At 36.0% G+C, this 21,305-nt stretch overlaps 1 pseudogene across 1 annotated transcript; it reads right to left on the bottom strand.

Moving 5' to 3' along the window:
- Positions 1-1,397: 1,397 nt before the first annotated feature.
- Positions 1,398-20,418, bottom strand: LOC148949072 (uncharacterized; annotated as a pseudogene). The gene is made up of 5 exons (XR_016142156.1): positions 20,312-20,418; positions 17,592-18,435; positions 6,646-7,719; positions 6,519-6,538; positions 1,398-4,418 (listed from the first exon to the last, which is right to left on the bottom strand). The product of XR_016142156.1 is annotated as an uncharacterized LOC148949072 (transcript).
- Between the last annotated feature and the right edge of the window lie 887 nt (positions 20,419-21,305).

The raw sequence follows: 21,305 nt of genomic DNA on the forward strand, positions 1-21,305 counted from the left end.
ATGGTTGGAATAAATTAAAAAAAAAAATTTGTGAAGTTGCTGAAGGTGTCGTAGGAATGAAAGCTACGACTGCAACTAAAAATATTAGTGAAAAAGCCTTATCTTAATAGAAAAGACGAAGGACTTGCACAAAAATTGTCTGAGTGATAGATCATATCAAAATAAAAGGAATGTAAAGAAAGTGGAGAAAGCATTAAAAAATGAAATAAGAAGGTGTCAATTAGAGGCCACGGATAAAATTGCTGAGGAATCGGGAAGATGTAGCTAGACGGCATAATAGTAAAATATTATACTGGCATGCTAATAAATTCAGAGGGAGCAGTCAATCCGGACTTGGACCAGTTAAAGAGAGGAAGGGGGCCATAATTATCCATAAGGAAAGAATTAAAGATGGATGGGCAGAATCATTTTGAGAATTTGTTGAACCAAGATAGAACTGCAGGAAAAGATATGGAGGAAAATGAAAAAGTTTGTGATACCTTGGATGTGAAGGATGATTTGTTTTGTGATGAAGAATTAGTGACAGTACTAAAGGGATTAAAAAATAATAAAGCACCAGGTGCTGATAGTGTGGTAAATGAGTTTCTTAAATATGGTGGCTGGAAGGTTAGAAATAAGTTACTGAAGATTATGAATATAATTTATGAAAAAGGGCAAGTACCTAACAATTTTAGAAAAAATCTTAACTACGCCACTTTATAAGAAAGGTGATTTAAGTGAGTGTTGTAATTATCGAGGCAGTAGTTTGGTCCCTGTATGTCGCAAATTACTTAGTAATATGATACTTTTTAGACTGAGAGATGCCGTAGACAAAGTTTTAAGAGAAGAACGTTGCTGTTTTAGAAAAGGTAGAGGATGCGCCGACTAAATTTTAACTCTTAGGTTAATAATTGAGAGGTGCCTGAGTTGTCAAACACCTTTGATCCTCAGTTTCATGAATTGTGAGCAAGCGTTCAATTCTGTTGATAGAAGAGATTTAGCAAAGGTTTTATCCTTGTATGGTATACCAGACAAATACATTAAAGTGATCAGTGCTATGTACAAGAATCACACTGCTGCAGTTAAGGTAGGAAATGAGCTTAGCAGCTGGTTTTGTATTAAATCAGGAGTTAAGCAGGGTTGTGTATGTGGATTATTTTGATGGATTTTGTCTTAAGGAGCACAGGAAAGGAAATGGGAGACCACGGAATAAAATGGGAAGGAAATAGTTTCCTGGACTTAGAATATGCTGATGATTTAAGCATCCTAGAAAAAAGTGTGAGCAAAATGAATGAACTTTTAAAGGTTTTTCGAGTTCAGGGTCCTAGAATAGGTTTGAAAATTAATGTTAAGAGGACTAAGTCACTAAGGCTAGGAATAGGTGAAGATGAAAAGGTGATATTGGGTGACGAAAAGATTGATCAGGTGGGCAGCTTAACTTACCTTGATAGTATTATTGGCAAAGATGGTGGCAGCAGAGAATATGTTAAAAGTAAAATAGGCAAGGCTCAGGGTGTTCTTTCACAGTTAAAAAAAGTTTTGAAGAATAGGAAGATATGTCTACAAGCTAAGATTATAATATTAGAAGCTGCTTAAGGATTGTTCTTGGCAACTTGGCAACAATCAAATTATAATATTGCTTAAGGATTGTTCTTGGCACCCGGCTGACTGACCGTATTTCAATCAATAGGCTGTAGGAAAAATCTGGTTCAATACAGCTCTCTAGGGCTATAATAAAAGAAAGGTTGAGGTGGCTAGGCCACGTTGTGTGGATGAAGGATTATAGACTGCCGAAGATTGTTCTTTTCGGCCAACAGTCTAGGGCTAAATGGAAAACAGGTCGTCCTCGTCTGGGTTTGGGGGACGTCATAAAGTAAGATTTAAATGAAATGAAAACTTCATGGGAGGGTGTAAAAGGGAGACTTATAACAGTTTGGGATGGAGGAGGAGCGTGCGTAACTGTTTTGGTTTCAGGCGGCTTCATGCTGTGGTGGGTTGTTGGTAGTAGTAGTAGTAGCAGTGATTAAAGACGGACGAGAATGCTGAAAGTTTGCAAGAAACTTTCAGATTTTGTGCTAAGTTTATTTTTAAATTTGCCGCAAAAAAGGAACAATAAGGGATTGGCGACTTTTTAATGTGTTTTAGAATAGAAAAATCTAGATAGTGCTACTCGCTATTTTCAGACCAAGTTTTCTACTATTAGTGATTAAAGACGGACGAGAATGCTGAAAATTGGCAAGAAACCTTTAAATTTAGTGTCAAGGACTGTATAAGGATACCGCAAAAACACCGCTTTTTACTCGACCGGCACCGCTTTATGATGCCCGTCGATTGGCAACACTGCTTACCATACTTGGTGCGAACGTAATAGGTTAGAAATTGATCTTCTATAATTTTAAATCCCAAAAAAGGCAAGAATAAAACTGAGTCTATTTGACACTTGAAAGGACAATGTATATCAGGAGCAACATATCACGAATTACCAGGACTTTCACTATCAAGCTAATAAAAATAAACTCACGCATATCCATACGGCTAAATATAGTCAACTAAAACGGTAAAGTTAAAGATAATCGTAGTATATTATTAGACACAACAAGTATGATGTAAATTTCTCTATTTCAAAAATACCAGTTTTTTTTTTTTTCTAGGAATCAGGATAAAAAATTAAATGTTAGTTTATTCTGATGTTTTAAAAAACAGACAATTCTATTTCTGATTCACTTTGCAAAACAAAACTTTTTTACAAAGCAAAACACGCTCTTGATTTCAGCCATTTTACTTATGAAAACCATTAAAAAACAGAACAAAACTTTTTCATAAATCTCTTCACTAAATCTCTTGCCTTACTTCATCAGTAAAGCAAGCATCAAATCAAGGCATAATTACTTTAACCGAACCGGACAAAACATGATTAAAATGTCTTAGAGCATCTAAGACATCTTTGCTAATACCATTAAGACTCTCGGGCAATTCAATAGTATAGAAAACCGGACCCGAGATAATTCATTGAGTCAGTTGGCTCATTGCAAGTCAACTTTTTCCTTAGGTCTGTAAAATATAGTTCCAAATCACTATTGAGAAATTGGTCAGTCCCTATTAAAGCAAAGTGGGAAATAATATTTCTACCAAATAGAGTATATTCACCTGGACAATCTTTATTGAACATTGAATCGACCGAAGATTCCATGGGCTTCGTGGAATCCCAATTATGGACAATATCGACTTTAATAGATCTCGACCATAAATTAAAAGTTGACTTATGGCTAGTCTGTCGGTTACGAGTTGAAGGATAATTCTGATAAATGATAGGCATTATAGGGAAACACATTGTTTCTATAATAAAAATCATAGTCTCAACTAAAAATGAAAAGGGATGACCATACACCTTTTCAAATTTGGTGTTATTTTCCAAAACGCGGGTAATTTCAATTTCAGATTTTGTTGCTATTTGCTCACTCCAGTTTTCCAAATATTCTTTGATTTGATCGCTATCAAGCTCAATTTTTAATTGTTTATTCAATTTACCACAGCAAACCACAATTTCCTTATAATCATCAAAATGACTAAGGACTACATCCAAAAATAATATAATTTGCCGCATTATAACCATTTTTACAACCAAACTTTTGAAAAGAGATTCCGAGTCGCAGCAGACCTCTTTTACTAAACTTTTAAAGAATTGAAGTATGAAATTGAAGCCAAGGTTCTGATTGTTGCCAAGGTTCTGAAAAACCTTGAATTTTTCTTTTTTTAGCAGTGCTTTTGTTGTTGTTTTTTTACGCTCGGCTCTTACAACTTGGTACCTAAAATACAAGAAGCAAAAAAAATATGTCCAGTTTCGACAAGGACTGTTGAGAATTTCTACAAGTTTCAATCTGGGGCTTTCCCTAATAACTCCACAGAGCTCATAGTTTTTTCTGTAAGAGCTATCTGGACGAATTTCTGGCGAGTAGGCTTTGAAACGGTCATCTATTTCAGCAAGTAGCATATCTCCATCTTTATACACAACGGTAACACCAGTAACCGCCCTACTTATGGCTTCAATAAGGTAATCATATTAGCGTTCAATCATCGTTAGATTATCGCTAGATAACTGAATTTGATGCCTTACTATGTCATAGATTGTAAGCATAATCTTGGCAACGTTTGGCAAGAACAGTCCTTTCTCTTTACTCATCTTGTTATATAAGTTCATTCTGTCAATTATTATTTCGTCTTTGACTGTACACATATGATAATATGATACACATACGATTACATGATTAAACTCGAGTCCTCTTAGTGGAAAAGTTTCTTCTTCATTTAATAGTTCATCGGTAGAACTTATAAAATATGCATCTTCAATTTCTAGATCTTCATCACCAATATCTAAAGCACTCATTAAAAAGTTCAAATCTTTTAGACAATTCAGAGTTACAGGATCGTCTTTTTTGGCACTGGAATAAAAAAAGTAATTACATAAGAAATGTACGATATACTTTTTGATATAATATACAATAAAATTCAACAATAATACACTTTTTGAGGTTAAATATCCCCACTCCTCAATGCACCTTCAGCTGGTGCTAATCAAAATATTGTTCAATTAGGTGTTTTTCTTTAATATTACTCTTAGAGTCAAATAGTTCGTATTAGCTAACTGTAAGTAAGGAGCAACCTTGCTCAATAGTAACCGAACCTCTTAAAATAAGAATTTAATACCAAAAAATACGTCAATTGAAATGACTTATTATGCTGATTTCCAATATGTAAATTTCATTGAGTTTAGTTTTACCCATTAACTGCTACGAGCCTGAGAAAAATTGCCTAATTTCTGAAAAAAAAGAGAAAATCACCACCTAAAAGTCTTATAATTTTATTAAAAATCACACCATCAGATTAAGCGTATCCGAGAACCCTGTTGTCAAGGTTTCAAGCTTTTTTCTGCAAAAATTTGGAATTTTGTATTTTTTCCCAGAAGAAAGATCATGGATGCATGTTTATTTGTTTTTCGTTTTCCAGGGGTGATCGTATGGACCTAGTAGTTCTAAAATATTCTGAGATGGTTCATTCAAACAGAAATTAAAATTTTTAGTGCCCTTTTTAAGTGACTAAAAAGACTGGAAGGCAACAAGGCTCCCTCCCCATCCCTTTTTCCCCCAAAATCGTCCGATAAAAATTTTGAGATTGCCATTTTGCTCATCATAGTGGTAAGGCCCAGTAACTATACCTTTGGATATAACCTGCCCCCCCCCCAAAAAAAAAAAACAACTCTTTAAGATCTTTAAGTTATACAACTTGCCCATTCTTTACACATAGTATTTGGAGATTTCCTATTCAAAATTCTTTTTATATGTCTTGTTTTCTCTTTTTTGTCTCAATTTTACACGTGGAGCTGCTAAGGGTGATTATCCTTGGTAAATGTTCTCCGGGATCAAATTTTCCAGACAATATTTCCGTGGGGAGGATATTTCTCTGTGGATGTGGGGCTAGATTTTCTGAGAATATCTAAAAACGATCAGAAATTAACTTTTAAAAAACACCTTTTTTAGCTGAAATTAAGGAGCAACATCAAAACATTAAAACGAACAGAAATTATTACTTGTATGAAGGGGATTGCCTCCTCTTCAACACCTCGCTCTTTACGTATAAAGTTTGAATTTTGTCGCAATTCTTTAAGAACGACTCCTGAAACACAAGGGTCATTTAATTGGAAGAATAAGAAGTGTTTTTTTAAGTACTTAAAAAACTTAAGATTTAAAATTTTGAAATATTGAAACTTTGCAGGTTTTTTACTAGCGCTCTAAGCACTAGTAACCTATCAGCTATGTCGTATCCCTACTGAGTCCCCTAGCTCTTCAATACTGATTGTTTAGTAATCTTCTAGCTATTTCCTTGCCTGGGATCAAAGATACCTCTTCCCCCCCCCCCAACAACTTACTTAGACTAGGCGCTAAGAATAATGGTCTATTAATATTTGCAACCTTTCCTTTTGACAAGGGGAAAGATAAAAAGCTTAATGTTTAAAGAAGGTCACCAACCCTAACTCTTGGCTATTCTAAGATTCAAGTGTAGAATACATTGTTCCGTGGCTATTTTAAATGTCGGACTCTGAAGGTAACATGGCTGCGCAGGCTCGTCTCCGGCCCAATGCCACTCGGAGTTTCTTTTTCACCAACACATTTGCCATTTCCATTTTAATTTTCGTCTCGTTTTCTGTTCTTCCTATCTATGGGAGGACGTCCAGTTCTTCCTCTTGCTAGATTGCCAATTATCCAAATTTTTATCATTCTAACTTTCAAAATGTAAACTTCTTAATTCTAGTGACAAAATATAACCTTTTATTAATATTTTGGTTTTGATTGAGAAAGACAAATAAACAATTTTGAAACAACTTCGATGGAACAAGTAAAATTAAGGATAAGGATAAAAGCTGGGAGGAATAATAAAAACAAAGAAACTTGCAGTTGATTCATTGCGACTATGAAAGGAAATACAATATTTTAAGAGCTAATTAAATATTGCCAACATATCTCGGCCAAAGCACAAATTAGTACTTGGGGCTCTCTTCTTTCCTCTAGAAAGAATATAGAACCAAAAGCTATTAATATAGACCCTTAACAGATAAAAGGATGCTTGTTTACCTTTGAATTCTATGTTTACACCGCTTCATCAAGGGCTAACGGCTATTTCCTTTCTTTGAAATCCCTCTTTATCCAATTTATTAAGTAATTTTTGTACTTTGTCTTTCATTGTGTTGTAATCTCTTACACAAATAAACTGAGGTTTCCCCCCAATAACTCGAGTTCCTGGACTGAAATCTAGACTAAAAAATTCATACTTTGATGATGATGTAAAAAGTTTTTTTAACAAGTTGATAATAGCGTGTATACTTCCTGTATATCTCAGACTTTCTGAAAGATATACGCAGCGCGAAGAATCATATATCTCTTGCCCATTTACTGTTATGCATGATAGAGGGCAATAAATATTTAATACTGGAGGTGCGAGTGAATAGGAAGTAATCCAGCATAAATTGGACTGGTGAATTGCCTTAATTATTTCACCTATTCCAGATTTTTTTGGATCCAATTGATGGCCAAAAATTACATCATCACAAAATACTTTAAATTTTGTCCCTAAAGCATATTCTTTAACCTGAAACAACTCCTCCGTGTCAGTGTCAGAAGAGTTCATTTTCTGCACCATAAGCTTTCGGCCACCAATGAATCTTATTAGTTTTGAAACAGTGAGTTCTTTGAAAAAAATTTCTGGTCTATCGTTTCCTTTTTGTTTTTCAATTTGTTTCTTGATGGTCTGCCAAAAAGTGTTTTGAGTAACACGTAACGTTCCCTTATTTCGATGATACACAATGATGAATTCTTTCATCTCTCCATTTTTTTTTGGTGTGAATGCCAAAGTTCTAAAAGCACCCTGACCATCTTCAGAATTAAACAATAAGTTTTCCAGTCCCTGGTAGACCAACGATCTGCAAATACGGATGATCACATTCTGTAATCTTTTTTTGAAGAGGGGTTAGGAATATTCCTGCTAAATCTGTATTTGCTTCCTCGTTATTCTTTTTCTTCTTTTTGTTTTCTTCTTTTTTGTATTTTTTTTGGACTCTTCAGTTTGTATTCTTCATCCAAGGTTTTTTTTATGTTTTCTTTTTTTAAATCCCATTGTATCATTTGAGCCTTTGATCCTTTGAAAACCTTCTTTGATATATTCAAATAACTTAGATGAGAACCATAGAACCTAAAAAAGAGATAGAAAAGACAGACAAAATACACTTGCATCATCGCTGTTCCTAGACCCTAATAGTGATGTTTTCGTGGAAAGAAAAATCTAAGAATTTAGGCCAGGTCATATCCAGGATTTCTGTTTGGGGGGGGGGGGAAGTATTTTTTCGGAGACAGAAGGCTTGTAAAAGAATTTAACGCATTAGATTTATGTTTTTATATACTAAACAAACAAGCTGATATTTATTCTATAGCGTCAAAAAAAAATATTAGCTTGTTTATGTTTTGATTTATTGCCTTGGTTAATTTTAGATATCTTTACTTTTATATTATTAAATATATCTGACTCAAAATCTGACTCAATTATCCTTATATAAAGTTATCTCATATTCAGTTTTTGGGAATATCTCTAATTAAACTGAGATCTTTATTTATGTATTTTTTTTATTTCATTTGCCTCTGTGAAATACTGCAGCAAACATGTCATATGTTTGTTTCCTGTGGCAACAAACAGCTACTAAAACATACTTAAGAATACTAAAAACACACTAAAAACATATGGCAACAAACAGGTGGTGGTAAGCTTTACCACCACCTCCCCACTCCCAATGTGCAAATATATAGTCTAAATTTGTTTGTAAACTATTATATATTTATTTTATATTATTTTTTTTTTATTAGCATTAACCAAACTTGACTTCTTTCGTGTGTATCATTAAGCGCAACAGTACCAAAAAAATATTAACTTCTTTTGTTTCGATTTATTGCCTTGGTAAATTTTAAATATCTGTATCTACTTTTTATTTAAATATTTTTATTAGACCGCTTGATTTACATAAATTTCGGTATATTCCAGTAGATATGAGTTCAATGTGAAAATGCAGTTGACTGACAACCTTTCCTTTACCTGAAGGCAGTTACTTTCTTACAATTTTGATTTAGTTTGAAACAAAAAATTTACTGAAAATATAGTGGAATTTCTTTCAACGTCCCCTAATTCCTGTATCAATCACTCCAGGAAATATATAATAAAATTTACTCCGTGGAGAGGAAGATGGTCAATGGAAAACATATTTGTCGGCAGAATAATATCCTAAAGCCTGTAAATCTATATGTTTATTTTACTAAATCCAACAAACGGAAAGAAGAACAAAATGTACCTCAGTGTCAATTAAAATAGGTTCATTACCCTTCCAACGCCCTTCTTTTCGTATCAACATCCTTTAAGTAGAAGGAGTAGGCATGTCCCATGCCCTCTTAGGCATACCCTTATAGTAGTGGATCATAAGGTAGGTTAAGGTAAGAAATGAGGTTAGCAGCTGGTTTTGTATTAAATCAGGAGTTAAGCAGGGTTGTGTTCTATCCCCCTTTATATGGATTATTTTGATGGACTTTGTTTTAAGGAGCACAGGAAAGGCAATGGGAGACCACGGAATCAAATGGGGAGGAAAAAGTCTCCTGTACTTGGATTATGCTGATGAATTAAGCATCCTAGATGAAAGTGTGAGCAAAATGAATGAAGTTTTAGAGGTTTTGCGAGTTCAGGGTGCTAGTATTGGTTTGAAAATTAATGTTAGGAAGACCAAGTCACTAAGGCTAGGAATAAGTGAAGATGAAAAGGTGACGTTGGGTAATGAAAAGATTAATTAGGTGGGTAGCTTCACTTACGTTGGTAGTATTATTAGTAAAGATGGTGGGAGCAGTGAAGATGTTAAAAATAAAATAGCCAAGGCTCAGGGTGTTTTTTCACAGTTAAAAAAAAGTCTGGAAGAATAGGAAGATAAGTCTGCAAACCAAGATTAGAATCTTAGAAGCTACAGTGATAACAGTGGTCAAATATGGCTCTGAAGCACGGACGCTCCGAAAAGTGGATGAAGATTTGCTAGATGTTTTCCAGAGAAATTGCTTAAGGATTGTTCTGGGTACCCGGCTGACTGACCGTATTTCAAACAATAGGCTATACGAAAAATGTGGTTCAATACTGCTTTCTAGGTCTATAATGAAAGAAAGGTTGAGGTGGTTAGGGCATGTTGTTCGGATGAAGGATGACAGATTGCCGATAATTGTTCTTTTTGGCCAACCATCTAGGGCTAAACGGAAAGCAGGTCGTCCCCGTCTGGGTTGGGAGGACATCATAAAGAAATATTTTAATGAAATGGGAACTTCGTGGGCGGGTGTAAAAAGGGAGGCTTTGAATAGATTGTAATGGAGGGGGATCGTGCGTAGGTGTTTTGGCCCCAGGTGACTTCGTGCTGCGATGAGTTGTTAGTAGTTAGTAGTAGTGGATCATAACAAGAGCTTCTGATCTGTAGGTTTGAAAAAGCAAACTCAGTGTGTGATACCCATATAATTCATGCCGTCTAGTTTTTCTCAGGAAAACGGCAGATATTTCGTGGTTATTTGAACTGGAATAAGATATATTGTATATGCAATTGGAAGACCAAACTTACTGATAACTTCCTCACAGAGCAAATTTTGATTCCAACCGCGAATGTCTAAAAGCCAAGCGTGCCATGTTTAAATGGGGTTTATGCACAAACTTCCAATCGAAATTGTTTCGGTTTTAACGTAAGCATATAGGCCAGCTTGCAACTATTCACCCCCTCCATTCTCAATTTCCCTTCCAAAAGTGTGAAGAAGAGTTAAAACATGCCACCTTGTATGAAGTTCTAATTTATCATCAAATTTTCTTATCGTAGGGCACTAAGTGGGCTCTTGTACCCTCCAAAGTTTGGATATTTTCTAGAAATGTTGAGGATGTGTTGAGCTAAATGAAAACGTATCATGTGAATCAGGCTGTTTAAAGGAAGTATCTTTAATATCATAGGCAGCGCAATAGCGCTGCCTAAGTAAAAAACGATGTTGGCACAATGTATTATTCTTTTTTTTTGTTTAGACCCGGGCACTTCGTATCAAAGGAGTTGTCGTGGAAACTTCGAAAAAAGCTCATTCGATTGGGAACTACAAAGGCTTGTGCCCTTTTTAATAGCCGAAAGTGGTTTGAGGGCAACTCACACCCCTTCCACGCCCACCATTTCCCCAAACACATCCAATCAAAATATTGAGATAGCCATTTTGTTCAGCGTAGTTGATTTCCACATAGAAAATAAATTTGTGAGGAAGAAACTCCCCCACAACCCTCAGGACAAGGATTTTAAGTTATGCCCTGGGGGCATATAAGGTTTTATAGAAGGCGCTGTCGTAGAAACTTCAAAAAAGGCTCATTCGATTGAAAATTCAAAGGGCTAGTGCCCTTTTTTAAAAGTCAAAAGTGACTGGAGGGAAACTAGCCCCCCCCCGCGCACATCCTTCCCCCAAAGACATCCAATCAAAATTTTGAGATAGCTATTTTGTTCAGCGTAGTCCATTTCCAGATAGAAAATATGTTTTTGAGGAGGATACTCCCCCACAAACCTCAGGGCAAGGGTTGTGAGTTATGCCTTGGGGGCATATAAGGTCTTATAGAAGGCGTTGTCCTAGAAACTTCAAAAAAGGATCATTCGATTGAAAATTCAAAGGGCTAGTGCCCTTTTTTAAAAGTAAAAAGTGATTGGAGGGCAACTAGCCCCCCCCCCCCGCCCTTACTTCCCCCAAACACATTCAATCAAAATTTTGAGATAGCCATTTTGTTCATCTTTGGCTAGTTGATTTCCAGATATAAAATATGTTTTTGAGGAGGACACATCCCCACAGCCCTCAGGGCAAGGGTTTTAAGTTATGCCCTGGGGGCAGAAAAAGTTTTTATAGAAATCGTTGTCGTAGAAACTTCAAAAGAGGCTCATTCGATTGGAAATTCAAAGGGCTAATTCCCTTTTAATAGTCGAAAGTGATTGGAGAGCAACTAGTCCCCCCCCTTCCAACGCCCATCATTCCCCTAAACGAATTCAATCAAAATTTTGAGACAGCCATTTTGTTCAGCGTAGTTGATTTCCAGATGGAAAATATGTTTTTGAGGAGGAAACTCCCCCACAGCCCTTAGGGCAAGGGTTTTAAGTTGGGCCATGGGGACATATAAGGTTTTTATAGAATGTATTGTCGTAGACACTTCAAAACAGGCTCACTCGATTGGAAATTCAAAGGGCTAGTTCCCTTTTTAATAGTCGAAAGTGATTGGAGGGCAACTAGCCCTCCCACGCCCATCATTTCCCTAAACACATCCAATAAAAATTTGAGATAGCCATTTTGTTCAGCATAGTTGATTTCCAGCTAAAAAATATGTTTTAAGGAAGACACTCCCCCACAACCCTCAGGGCAAAAGTTTTAAGTTATGCCCTGGGGGCATATAAGGTTTTATAGAAGGCGTTGTCGTAGAAACTTAAAAAAAGGCTCAATCGATTGCAAATTCAAAGGCCTAGTGCCCTTTTTTAAAAGTCAAAAGTGATCGGAGGGCAACTAGCCCCCCCCACGCCCATCCTTCCCCCAAACACATCCAAACAAAATTTTGAGATAGCCATTTTGTTCAACATAGTTCATTTCCAGATAGAAACTATGTTTTTGAGGAGGAAACTCCCCCACAACCCTCAGGGCAAGGATTTTAAGTTATGCCCTGGGGGCATATAGGGTTTTTATAGAAGGTATTGTCGTAAAAACTTCAAAAAAGGCTCATTCGATTGAAAATTCAAACGTCTAGTGCCCTTTTTAACAGTCAAAAGTGATTTGAGGGCAACTAGCCCCCCCCCCCACGCCCATCCATCCCCCAAACACATCCCATCAAAATTTTGAGATAGCCATTTTGTTCATCGTAGGCTAGTTGATTTCCAGATAGAAAATATTTTTTTGAGGAGGACACTCACCCAAAACCCTCAGGGCAAGGATTTTAAGTTATGCCCTCGGGGGATATAAGGTTATTATAGAAGGTTTGTCGTAGAAACTTCAAAAAAGGCTCATTTGATTGAAAATTCAAAGGCCTAGTGCCCTTTTTTAGAAGTCAAAAGCTATTGGAGGGCAACAAGAACCCCCCCCCGCCCATCCGTCCCCCAAACACATCCAAACAAAATTGTGAGATAGCCATTTTTTTCATCGTAGGCTAGTTGATTTCTAGATAGAAAATATTTTTTTGAGGAGGAGACTCACCCAAAATCCTCAGGGCAAGGGTTTTAAGTTATGCCCTCGGGGCATATAAAGTTCTTATAGAAGGCGTTGTTGCAGAAACTTCAAAACAGGCTCATTTTAAATTTGAAAATTTAAAGGGCTAATTCCCTTTTAATAGTCGAAAGTGATACAAGGGCAACTAGCCCCCCCCCCCTTCCGAAGCCCATCATTCCCCCACACGAATTCAATCAAAATTTTGAGACAGCCATTTTGTTCAGCGTAGTTGATTTCCAGATGGAAAATATGTTTTTGAGGAGGAAACTCCCCCACAGCCCTTAGGGCAAGGGTTTTAAGTTAAGCCCTGGGGGCATATATGGTTTTTATAGTAGGTATTGTCGTAGAAACTTCAAAACAGGCTCATTCGATTGGAAATTCAAAGGGCTAGTGCCCTTTTGAATAGTCAAAAGTGATTGGAAGGCAACTAGCCCCCCCCCCCCCCCAAGCCTATCATTTCCCTAAACACGTCCAATCAAAATTTGAGATAGCCATTTTGTTCAGCATAGTTGATTTCCAGCTAGAAAATATATTTTAAGGAGGACACTCCCCCACAACCCTCAGGGCAAAAGTTTTAACTTATGCCCTGGGGGCATATAAGGTTTTATAGAAGGCGTTGTCGTAGAAACTTAAAAAAAGGCTCAATCGATTGCAAATTCAAAGGCCTAGTGCCCTTTTTTAAAAGTCAAAAGTGATTGGAGGGCAACTAGCCCCCCCCCCACGCCCAGCCTTCCCCCAACCCCATCCCATCAAAATTTTGAGATAGCCATTGTGTTCAACATAGTCGATTTACAGATACAAAATATCTTTTTGAGGAGGAAACTCCCCCCAAACCCTCAGGGCAAGGATTTTAAGTTATGCCCTGGGGGCAGATAGGGTTTTCATAGAGGGTGTTGTCATAGAAACTTAAAAAAAGGCTTATTAGATTGACAATTCAAAGGCCTAGTGCCATTTTTAAAAGTCACAAGTGATTGGTGGGAAACTAGCCCCCCCCCCACGCCCATCATTCCCCCCAACACATCCAATTAAAATTTTGAGATATCCACTTTGTTCAGCGTAGGCTAGTTGATGTCCAGATAGAAAATATTTTTTTGAGGAGGACAGTCACCCAAAACCCTCAGGGCAAGGATTTTAAGTTATGCCCTGGGGGTATATAAGGTTTTTATAGAAGGTTTGTCGTAGAAACTTCAAAAAAGGCTCATTGGATTGAAAATTCAAAGGCCTAGTGCCCTTTTTTAGAAGTCAAAAGCTATTGGAGGGCAACAAGAACCCCCCCACGCCCATCCGGCCCCCCAACACATCCAATAAAAATTTTGAGATAGCCATTTTTTTCATCGTAGGCTAGTTGATTTCTAGATAGAAAATATGTTTTTGAGGAGGAGACTCACCCAAAATCCTCAGGGCAAGGGTTTTAAGTTATGCCCTCGGGGCATATAAAGTTCTTATAGAAGGCGTTGTTGCAGAAACTTCAAAACAGGCTCATTTTAAATTTGAAAATTTAAAGGGCTAATTCCCTTTTAATAGTCGAAAGTGATACAAGGGCAACTAGCCCCCCCCCCCTTCCGAAGCCCATCATTCCCCCAAACGAATTCAATCAAAATTTTGAGACAGCCATTTTGTTCAGCGTAGTTGATTTCCAGATGGAAAATATGTTTTTGAGGAGGAAACTCCCCCACAGCCCTTAGGGCAAGGGTTTTAAGTTAAGCCCTGGGGGCATATATGGTTTTTATAGTAGGTTTTGTCGTAGAAACTTCAAAACAGGCTAATTCTATTGGAAATTCAAAGGGCTAGTGCCCTTTTGAATAGTCAAAAGTGATTGGAAGGCAACTAGCCCCCCCCCCCCCCCAAGCCCATCATTTCCCTAAACACGTCAAATCAAAATTTGAGATAGCCATTTTGTTCAGCATAGTTGATTTCCAGCTAGAAAATATATTTTAAGGAGGACACTCCCCCACAACCCTCAGGGCAAAAGTTTTAACTTATGCCCTGGGGGCATATAAGGTTTTATAGAAGTCGTTGTCGTAGAAACTTCAAAAAAGACTCATTCGATTGCAAATTCAAAGGGCTAGTGCCCTTTTTTAAAAGTCAAAAGTGATCGGAGGGCAACTAGCCCCCCCCCACGCCCATCCTTCCCCCAAACACATCCAATCAAAATTTTGAGATAGCCATTTTGTTCAACGTAGTCCATTTCTAGATACAAAATATGTTTTTGAGGAGAACACTCCCCCACAACCCTCAGGGCAAGGATTTTAAGTTATGCCCAGGGGGCGCATAAGGTTTTTATAGAAGGTGTTGTCGTAAAAACTTCAAAAAAGGCTCATTCGATTGAAAATTCAAAGGGCTAGTGCCCTTTTTTAAAATTCAAAAGTGATTGGAGGGCAACTACCCCCCCCCCCACGCCCATCCTCCCCCAAACACATCCAATCAAAATTTTGAGATAGCCATTTTGTTCATCGTAGGCTAGTCGATTTCCAGATAGAAAATATGTTTTTGAGGAGGACATTCCGCCAAAACCCTCAGGGCAAGGGTTTTAAGTTATGCCCTTGGGGCATATAAGGTTCTTATAGAAGGCGTTGTTGTAGAAACTTCAAAACAGGCTCATTCGATTGGAAATTCAAAGGGCTAGTGCCCTTTTTTAAAATTCAAAAGTGATTGGAGGGAAACTAGCCCCCGCCCCAAGCACATCTTTCCCTCAAACACATCCAATCAAAATTTTGAGATAGCCATTTTGTTCAGCGTAGTCCATTTCCAGATAGAAAGTATGCTTTTGAGGAGGATACTCCCCCAAAGCCTTCAGGGTAAGGGTTTTAAGTTATGCCCTGGGGGCATATAAGGTTTTTATAGAAGGCGTTGTTGTAGAAACTTCAAAAAAAGCTCATTCGATTGGAAATTCAAAGGGCTAATACCCTATTTAATTGTCGAAAGTGATTGGAGGGCAACTAACCCCCCCCCCCCATCCCATCCTTCCCTCAAACACATCCAATAAATATTTTGAGGAGGACCCTCCCCAAAACCCTCAGGGCAAGGGTTATAAGTTATGCCCTGGGGGTATATGAGGTTTTTATTAAAATCTCTGTCGTAGAAACTTGAAAAAGGGCTCATTCGATTGGAAATTCAGGGGGCTAGTACCCTTTTTAATAGTCGAAAGTGATTAGTGATATTTTTGTTGTTGTTGCTTACACAAGGGCACTTTGTATCAAAGGAGTTGTCGTGGGAATACCGAAAAGGGTTCATTCGATTGAAAATAGAAAGGGCTGATGCCCTTTTTAATAGTCGAAAGTGATTGGAGGGCAACTAATTGCCCTTCCACTCCCACCCTCCCATGCCTACCCTCCCATTTGCTCATTATTTTTAAAAACTAAATGTTGCCTTAACATTAAATCAAAATGCACTGTGATAATGCTAATTCCCAATAAGGCATCTCAGCAGTATCCCAAGAACGACTGAGGGTACTATGTTCAAATTTTTGGGGCTATTTCTTCTCTTAAAATTTAACCAAATTAAAATAGCGTAAGTTTATCCAAGCTATCAAAGAAAGTAAACTGATTTTTTTGCGAATGGTATCAACTTTTCCATTACAGGTCAACTAGAGGAGGTATGAAACTAAATTTAACAGTACTATTTGTGTCCAGATTTATAAAAGGGTGTATCTTGTTAAAAACTGGTGAAAATTTTTCTCCAGCATACAAATAGTATGCCAAACTATAAAGTCTTAAAAAACGAAAAGATTTAGAGTGTTATTTTATTTTTCTCTGAAAAGACTATGTCAATATAAAACGAACAGAAATTAATTTAAAAAAAGTTTTTTCCACAAAACAAGTTTTTCAGAAGAAAGTAAAGAACTCCATTAAACAAAAAATGAGCAAAAATTAAATTAAATAGTCTACCAAGCGTGAAACTACCACAAATCAGCATCGATAAATAAATGAAACCCAAAACGAACAGAAATTACAATAAATAACCGAGTCAAACTCAAAACGAGCAGAAATTAACATAAGTTAGGTGCAAAACCCCTATGCATTCGCAAGGCCAGAACAAAATTAGCACTTTACTGAAAGAATACAAATAGATAGATATATAGATAGATAGATTTATTTTCCATATACCAGTAAAATAATTACATAGCAATCTACAAATCCCCACAAAGGCTCCATGGCCTGTAGGAGGGGGATTATGAAAAGATCAAATAAACATTAAACATTTCAACACTTAAGATTTCAACAATAAAAACATAACATTAATACTTAAACATATAAACATAAGCATTTGAACTTTTAAAATGTAAAGCATTTGCTTAATAAAACGATAAAAAAAAAAAAATAAAAAAAATAAATAAATGAAAAAAAACAATTTGCAGCAGGCAAAATTAAAAAAAATTAATCACATGAAAACAAATGTTTTTTTAATATTCTTTTGAAGGTGTCAAACGAGTGGCAGTCTCTAGCCAGCTCTTGACGTTTGTATCATTTCAAATGACACTTAATAATAGTACTAAAATCGGATCGTAGTGTTGGTGGATGGGGAAGTTGGAGATTTAGAGAACTATGGAGTTGATAGTTTTACTGATCAGATACACAAAAGACGTAAATCTAAGGGATCTAGGAGTATCACCATATGAATCTGCATTGTCAGTTTAATATACATATACTAACATTTAGTAATGAAAATGTTAATATTATTTGATTTATTAAAGTTATAAAAGTAAAAACATTTATATTTTTTTAGTAAAGCGCAATGTTTCACAGTAGTGTTTCACTTTTGCCTTTTCCAAAATTCACATGATCATAATTTAAGATTACTAACCATGCTAATAGCGTCCTAATTGAATATTTGCTCTTTTCGTCCAATGATGCTGGCTCGACTTCTTCAGCGCACAGTTGAGTGATTTTTTCTAAATAATTGTCTTGGAATAATGAGACATCAAATATCCCGTTTGAATGAAAGAAGTCATAATTGGAATCAGTTTGCTTCGGACAGTCGGTATTCACGAACAAATAGAAATAGTGAATTGCAGGAGATTCAGAGCTAATATGTATTTTTAAAAAGTCTCTAATGCTCTCTGTAACACGGTCCTTTTGGGTCTTCTTTTTTCCTTTCTTTAAAATGGTTTCCTCTAAAAATTTCACTAGATCCTGTTCTGATGCATTTTCATTCAATCTACGAGCTTTTACCTCTAAAATAATAACTGACGATTTAGTTATTAGCAAAAAATCACCCAGTTCTTCATTTGTATTATTAGGTTTAAGGCTGTAAAAAATATAAATAGGGAGAGATAATTGCTTCAATTTATCATAAACTTTGTATTCTGCTTTGAATCCGTGAAGACCTTGGCTACCAATTCTTCCAATCACTTCTGGAATTAGCACTGGTTTGTCAATGTCAAAGAGACATCTTTTGTCAATATAGTCCAGCAGAACCTGTTCTGCTGCTTGTAAGAATGGTTGGGTTTTTTGTTCTCCTGGAAGCTGCATCGTCCCACAGCACTTTACCCCACATTCAAATAAATCATTGTTAGATTTCATTCTTAACACTTCTGCACTGTGTTGCACAAAACATAGAAGCAAATTTTAAAGTGAGTGTTCTCACATAAATGGCGCGTGCATCAGTTTTAATCTATCAGCATACTTGAAAGATTTCTTCTTCTTATCTTGAATGTAAAAATTAATTATGAATTAATTATGAAAAATTTATAATTGCATGTAAATGAATTATGACAGAAAACTAGAATGGCCACCAAAAGAAACTTTAACACCCCGAAACAGGATGGTATGGCAGGCGTAAGTTAAAAAAAATATTTCCTTAGAATTTTCACTCAATTGCAGAATTTAATTTAAGTTTTCAACAAATATAACATTGAGTTCGATTATATCTCGTAGTGCCCACACATTAATACTTAAAGACAAATCTATCATGAGCTAGTACACCATCATCGGTAGTTTTCATCGGAGACATCTTCAACTGTATTTTTTTTTTCATTATTCTGCATTGAGGACGGTCAAGCGCAGGTGTTGACCGAAATATTTGCATTGTAATATGTGTTTTTTTTTTAACTGGCTGTTTTTATCCAAGTTTTTCTGTTCTTTGCGGTTTTTATTGTTTTGTAATAATTCTTACGCAAAAATCTATACCGTCTTATTTCAAGTTTACCGGGAGACATAAAATGAATAAATATTTTAATCAAATACTTATGAATAATTTATTATTTATCATAAGATCATTTTATGGAACTTAAGAATATCTAAATAGTACTATTCTAAGAAATATTATCTGCACAAATAATTTTTTTGGCACGTTGAAAAAATAATACAATTTACTCGTCAAATTAAAATAATAGTATTAATTATAAGAAAATAGAATTAATCATATTAATTAACATTATTTAAATTAATTCACACATTCTAGATTACTAAATAATATTAACGAATAATTCATTCCTGCAGACCAATCTTCGCTGATTTAGCAAAACTTCTTAGGGAGCAGTTGAATGTATAGATGTTGTTTGGTTAACAAATTTAAAACCTACAGCTATATTTTGAACTTAATTGGTAAAGCAGCAGTTTTAGTCTGAAACTTAATAGAGTTAAGGCAGACGGCATTAACGAAAATTCATGCTGGATAAGTTATTTGTCTTTGATCTTTTTCTGAAAGCTCTATAAAATAAGCTTTCACAAAAATAAAAAAAATAAAGCTCTTGAGACATTAAAAGCATTTTTGTTTAATGCTAATACAGGAATGGTAACTTTTATTTGGGTTAATCTAATAATAAAAGTCTATCCTAAAATGAATAAAAAGAGCTGAAATCTCACGAAAATGGCACCAAGTCAAAATTAAAAGGTAATAATATGAAAAGCAAAGGGAAAATGAACTTTCAAGAAGAAGAATACCAACGGGATTAGCAGAAGAAGACAAACTAAAGCGACGGAAATATTTTGCTTTTGTAGAACAAGACCTCTTCAATGCTAAAAATAAAGAAAAAATTCAAATCATCATTTGGTCAGGAAATTGTAACCGAAAGTTATTTAGCCCCCAATTTTAATATCCGAGATATTCAACAATATAGTTGGACGATCAACTGTATGTTTCATGACAAAACAGCTATTCGTTGCTATGTTTCAATGCTACTGATAATTTGTATTAAAACTAAGCGAACACGCATAGCACACTGAAAAGAAATGAGTAGAAGTCAAAAAGGTCACAGAATATTGAAGGAACTCACTTCACTTATGCAGGATTTGAAACAGTTCTGGCCTTCACGAGTAGGCTAATAGAAAGACTATTAAATAATGTTTTAAAAAAGCAAAAAAGGAAAAAGAAAAGGCAGCTAGAATATTGAATTTTTAATCATTGCACAATAAGTTATCCAAGTGTTTTCATATATATTGTATGGGGCAATTACAACTAAACAAAAGCATGTAGAATACCCCAATCTCTTCCATAGAATCAGTCATTAAAATTGCTTGGTCAAAAAATGTCCTGAAATAAGAAAACAAGATTAAAACCCAAAGGCATAACTTCTTCCTTACTTGGATTTGATGTCTATTCCAGTTGTTTCTTGTTCTTACTCATGCACTTTGGTAAATTTAGCGTTATATTTCCCTTTCCACTGCGAATAAGTATGATAACCGATTTCTGTTATCTGCTCTTTCCTTATCTTAAATATGGCTGACAACGTTAGCTTTTGTAACTATAATTGTTTATCTAATATTTAATCTTCCATTAGCCAATTATTTTCCCAGAAAAGATTTTGAAACCTTTTCTGGAAAGAGACCTTGACCTTAGTATAAGTCAAGGTCTCTGGCTGACGGCAAATTTTTACTTTTTTCTGGTTTTCTTTTCATTGTTTATCTGTATCTAAAATATTTGAAACCCCTTTTATTGGAGAAATATTAGCATCATATTGGGACTAGAAGCATCAATAATGGTTCCAGGTGTTAACCCCCTCCTGGCGTTTATATCCCCTCAAAAATACCCCCCCCCCCCAAAAGAAAAATGCCCCCAGTGGAAAATACCCTCCAGAAAACAGATTTGTTCTCGAGTTTTACACAGCGTAAACTTGAGTGAGTGGTGCAAAATACACAAGTACCAAAATTCCTTCCCCCTACAGAAAATACAAAAAAAAAACTCAAATAAAATTCTCAAATTTTGAAAGCCTTGTTTTCCATGGAGGAGGGGGTATTTTATGGGATGGTATTTTCTGCGGGGGGTATTTTCCACTATTTTTTTTCGGGGGGATATTCCGTTGGGGGGTATTTTCCGAGGAGTACTTTTGCCCCGGACAATAGACCCCCACGGAAAATACCCCCGACGGAAAATACCCCCCGGAAAATAACCCCTGGAAAATACCGTCCGAAGAAAAAAACCCAACGGAATATTCCCCCCCCTCCCTGGAAAATTTCCCCCCGTAAAATTCCTCTTGGAATATAACTCCTGTGGAAAATATCCCCCCCCCTCCGGAAAATACCCCACAGTATATATCCTCCTGTAAAATACCCCCCCCTCCCATGGAAAATAAGGCTT

Source organism: Artemia sp. Qi Xiang Cuo, chromosome 8 (genome assembly GCF_049724085.1).
Source record: "Artemia sp. Qi Xiang Cuo chromosome 8, ASM4972408v1, whole genome shotgun sequence".
In the NCBI taxonomy this organism is placed as follows: domain Eukaryota; kingdom Metazoa; phylum Arthropoda; class Branchiopoda; order Anostraca; family Artemiidae; genus Artemia; species Artemia sp. Qi Xiang Cuo.